At 34.0% G+C, this 5776-nt stretch overlaps 1 pseudogene; it reads left to right on the top strand.

Annotated features, from left to right (window-relative positions):
• Positions 1-441: 441 nt before the first annotated feature.
• LOC114163642 lies at positions 442-5523 on the top strand (annotated as a pseudogene).
• Positions 5524-5776: the final 253 nt, after the last annotated feature.

Raw genomic sequence — 5776 nt, 5'->3', positions numbered from 1 at the left:
ATACAAAAATATGGTAGAACACCAGATTTGTGAGGCTACTGATGACTTCAACCAGACAACTTTTATACTTGACCAATGAAGAGTATTATTTGGCTGCTGGATGATTTTTTAATTTCATCTACAATTGTTTTCTAGGAAGTTCGTTTTAAATCTTGAATACCTATTACAAAATGTCTGCATAACATTTATAAATTTTTTTTTAAATGTTGTATTGCTGTGTTAATTATTTTCATGTACTTTTTATCTATTAGGATGGATAATGAAAATATCAAGTCCAATACAAGTGCAAGATTAAAAAGGAAACAAATAATCCAACACAAGAGGATGAATGCTACGTGCATACAACAGAAACACCCTGAAACAAAAAGACGAAATTGTACACCATTAGCTGATGTAACAAGTTTTTTTGTGAATGAAGAAAGGTGTCATACGGAATTACAAATGAAAGGTCCACATCCTACTTTGGTGAACGAGCAAAGAGATATTGGTGGAAGCAAAAGAAAGCAACAAAATCTTCTCCATAGATTTGAAGCCACTGTTAATATGGTCACAACAACCAATGATTCCAGCATGGCAACTGAATCTGTGCAGTTAGAAGTCATTGATGAACTACAGTTAAGCGAAGATAATTCAGATTCATCTAATTCCCATGTAGAGGGTAAAATTAAGTTATAATAAGGAAATCAATATTCATATCCTTGGTCAAAAAAATAAAGTATATCAGTTTGATTACAACTGTATTACATAAATTACATGAATACTTATTTTGCAGAAATTGATGCAAAGTATGAAATGAGCTACGAATTCATCAATCACAAAGAAAGATAAGCCTTCTAAAAACAATTATTGTCATATATTTTTTCAATCATCTATGATATTATAAACTCACTAATTTATTCATTTGCAAGTTGTATGCAGATATAAGGGATCCAATCTATATTTGTCAGCATTGCCAAGGTCATATGTGGTATGAAGATCGTATTGACAAAAGTCATCCAAGTGTTAATCCTAAATTTCAACTTTGTTGTGGTAATGGCAAAGTTCAATTACCAATGTTAAAAGACCCCCCTGATGAGCTTCAACAACTTCTGTTTCAATCTGATTCTAAACAAAGTCGAAGTTTTCAACAACACATTAGAACATACAACATGATGTTTGCATTCATATCTCCTGGAGCAAAAATTGACAACAAATATAACAATGGACGTGGACCACCAAATTTAAGAGTTCATGGGCAGTCATGTCATCTAATTGGTAGTCTTCTGCCACCACTTGGAAAACAGCCAAAGTTTGCTCAGCTCTACATATATGATACTGATAACGAGATACACAATAGAATTCAATCTTTGAGGTTAACTATTATTATGCTTTCTGAATTCTGAATATAATCATGCTATCATTTTGATTTGAAATTCAATGTCATTGTAGGAACCATAATGATATTGATGCTGAAATAGTCAGAACACTAAGTCAGATGCTTGATAAGTACAATGTACATTGTAAATGTTTCAGAATGGCTAGGGATTGATATGCAGAACAACCATTTCATGATCTCAAGTTGAGGCTTATCGCAGATAGGCAAAAAGATGGACGAATATACAACATGCCAATGGTGTCAGAAGTAGCTGCATTAATCGTTGGCGATGTTGATAACGCTTCTCCCAGAGATATTATTATGGAAAGCAGGACAGGTAAGCTGCAAAGAATAAATGAATTGCACACCAGTTATTTGGGATATCAATATCCTTTGTTGTTTCCATATGGTGAAGATGGTTATAGGCATGATATTAGTCATCGCGATTCTTTGGCATCAAAACGTAATCGGTTAACAATCAGGGAATGGTTTTGTTTTAGAATTCAGACTCGAGATTCTGAGGCAATGACTATACTTAGATCTAGAAGATTGTTCCAACAATTTGTTGTTGATGAATACACAATGATTGAGTCAGAAAGATTATCATTCATCAGAAATAATCAATCCAAACTGAGGGTTGATAAGTATAATAACCTTTGTCAACCAAGTAATGAAAGCCAAACTGATGCCTCTGAAAAAGGAAAACGATTTGTGCTTCCATCAAGCTTTGTTGGTGGCAGAAGATTTATGGATCAATTATATTTTGATGGAATGGCAATATGTGGTCATGTAGGATTCCCAGATCTTTTTGTAACTTTTACTTGCAACCCGAAATGGCCAGAGATATCTCGAATATTAAAGAGTTCAAAGTTAAGTCCTTCAGACTGGCCAGATATTATTGCAAGAGTATTTAGAATCAAATTTGATCAGTTGCTATTAGATTTAACCAAAAAGCATATATTGGGCAGAGTAATAGCATGTAAGTTTTAATATTTTGATGATTTAAGCCCATATTTTTGCACTATTATACCCTTCTAACAACGTAATTGTTAATTTCTTCTTGACAGACATGTATAGTATTGAATTTCAAAAAAGAGGTTTACCACATGCTCATTTGCTAATATTCTTACATCCTTCTAGCAAATATCCAATAGCCTTGGATATAGATAAGGTCATTTTAGCTGAAATACCATGTGCCAAAAAGGAGCCACAATTGTATGCCTGTGTCAAAGAACATATGATGCACGGACCATGTGGATTATCTAATAGATCATCTCCATGCATGAAGAATGGTTCATGTTCGAGATTTTATCCAAAGAAATACCAAAATACTACCACAATTGCAGAAGATGGTTTTCCTCATTATCGTCGAAGAAGCAACGATATCACTGTTGTCAAGAATGACATAGAACTAGATAATCGTTTTGTTGTCCCTTACAATCTTACAATATTGGTCAAATATCAAGCTCATGTTAATGTTGAATGGTGTAATCGTTCCAATTCTATCAAGTACTCATTTAAGTACATCAATAAAGGATATGATAGAATTACAGCTGCTATAGTTTCCAATGGCAATGATGAGAATGTACCTCAAGTTGCGACAGATGAAATCAAACAGTATATCGATTGTAGATATATTTCCCCATGTGAAGCCTGTTGGAGAATATTTTCATTTCCTATTCATGGAAGAAATCCAGCTGTTGAACGTCTATTTTTTCATTTGCCTGGTGAGCAATCAGTGTACTTCAAGGATGATGATGATATTGATGAAATCATTGCAAAACCAACAGTTAAGGAGTCAATGTTTACAACCTGGATGGACTGCAACACAAAATATTCTGATGCAAGGGATTTGACATATCCTCAATTTGTATCTAAGTATGTTTATAACAAGAATCAAAGATGTTGGAAACCAAGACAAAAGGGCAACACCATTGGCAGACTTATCTGGGTTCCCCCAGCAACTGGTGAACTTTTCTATTTAAGGAGGATGCTAACAATAGTAAAAGGTCCACAATCATATGTAGATCTTCGAACTGTTGACAACATAATATATTTTACATTTAGAGAAGCGTGTGAAGCTTGTGGATTTTTAGCAGAAGATACCGAATATGTAGATGCTATTAAGGAAGCTAAATATTGGGGATCTGGACACTTCTTAAAGAAATTATTTGTAACCATCCTTATGTCAAATAATGTCTTAAAACCTGAAGAGCTGTGGAGTAAAACATGGGAATGGTTGTCTGATGGAATACTATACAACGAACGGATGGTTGCTAGAAATCAAGGTACAATGAATTAAAGCATATGAAATGTATGTTTCATGTTCCAAGTATGTTAACTGAATTTTTGTGTTGCAGAACTCATTCTCAATATTGAAACTCTTCAAAATTTGACTTTGATTGAAATTGAGAAGCTCTTGCAGAATAACAGGAGAACATTAAAGGAATGGCCATCTATGCCTTATCCCAATCATTTTGTGGTAGATTATTGTGGAAATAGATTGGTATATGCAGAACTTGATTACAACAAGGATGATGAGCTACATGTATTTGAATCTAACTTTAACTGTATGACAGGTTTGTGTTCTTTTCTCCATGCATTATTCATGAAGACATTCAAATATAACTTAATAAATTCTAACCAATTGCAGAAGAGAAAAGACATATTTTTCAACAGATTATAGATGTTGTTCATCATGATGAAGGGTGATGTTCTTTTTATACGGTTATGGTGGAACCGGGAAAACTTTTATGTGGACTACCTTATCTTTTGCTCTTCGATCTGAAGGAAAAATAGTGTTGACAGTTGCATCAAGTGGCATAGCTTCATTGTTATTGCCTGGAGGTAGGACAACTCATTCTAAATTCAAGATTTCTGTTCCTACATTAGAGCACTCTGTTTGCAACATTACAAAAGGTAGTGAACTATCAGAGTTGATGAAATTGGCAAACCTAATAATTTGGGATGAAGCACCAATGGCTCACAAGTATTGTTTTGAAGCATTGGATCGTACTTTAAAAGACATCATGAGGGAAAAGAACAAAACTGATTCAATTTTTGGTGGCAAAGTAGTTGTTTTTGGAGGAGATTTTAGACAAATACTGCCTGTTATTCCACGTGGAAGCAGGTCTGATATTGTTCATGCTACTATCAACTCATCCTATCTTTGGGATGATTGCCAGATTATGAATTTGACAAAGAACATGCGGCTGTTGCAAAATGGGTTACAACAGTCTACTATAGCTGAAATTGAAGAGTTTTCTTCCTGGATAATAAAAATTGGCAATGGTTCATTGAATGAACCAAACGATGGATTAGTTGACATAGAAATCCCATCAGAATTACTAATATTAGAATATAATGATCCTATCCAAGCCATTGTCAATAGCACATATCCAGGATTAATGCAAAAGTACAAAGATGAAGGGTTCCTTATATCAAGAGCTATTCTAGCCAATCAAATTGAAACTGTTGATCAAATTAATCAATCTGTTTTGGAATCAATTCCAGGTCAATCATTATACATAATTAAGAATTTACTAAATCATCACTAAGATTTGTGAACTTGATCTGATTCATGTGTTTCAGGAGAAATTAAAGAATATCTAAGCTCCGACTGCATAGATACCTCTGAACCAGCAGCAGCTGAAGCATACGATGGTATTACACCTGAATTTCTAAATTCTTTAAGAACATCTGGACTACCAAATCATAGTATCAAGCTAAAGGTTGGTGCTCCAATTATGCTCTTAAGAAATTTGGATCAATCTCAAGGTTTGTGTAATGGTAGCCGATTAATAGTGACTAAACTTGCAAATCATGTAATCAGTGCAAAGATTATTACTGGAAAATCAAAAGGAACTGAGATCTACATTCCACGTATGTCCATGTCACCATCCCAGTCCCCTTGGCCATTCAAGCTGATTAGAAGACAATTCCCGATCATGTTGTCTTATGCTATGACCATTAACAAATCTCAAGGACAATCTTTAGATTGTGTTGGGTTGTATTTGCCAACACCAGTTTTTAGTCATGGTCAGTTATATGTTGCAGCTTCTAGAGTTAAAAGCAAATCCGGATTAAAGATTTTAATCCATGACAATGAAAACAAACCTTTGACTACTACGACAAATGTAGTTTTCAAAGAAGTTTTTAACAATGTATGACTGTATTGTATGGTAACATACCTGTGTTCCTGTATTTTGTCTAAAATTCCTGTCAGAGGCTACTTTTGAAGATATCAATCGTTGATTGTGCTGCATTCATATGCTGAATTGTTGTCCTGTTTTAAGTTTCTGTTTGAATGCATTGAAGGAAAAGATGGAGATGTAAGTAAATTGGTTCCTTCTGTCATTATTTACGTTGGTTTATTATATCTTCTTTTTACCATCTTTATTCCTTGAATATGTGCTTATTTTG

The sequence above is a fragment of the Vigna unguiculata genome, chromosome 9 (assembly GCF_004118075.2).
Source record: "Vigna unguiculata cultivar IT97K-499-35 chromosome 9, ASM411807v1, whole genome shotgun sequence".
NCBI lineage: Eukaryota > Viridiplantae > Streptophyta > Magnoliopsida > Fabales > Fabaceae > Vigna > Vigna unguiculata.
The sequence above is the reverse complement of the archived record's forward strand: the minus strand, read 5'-3'. Positions and strand labels throughout refer to the sequence as shown.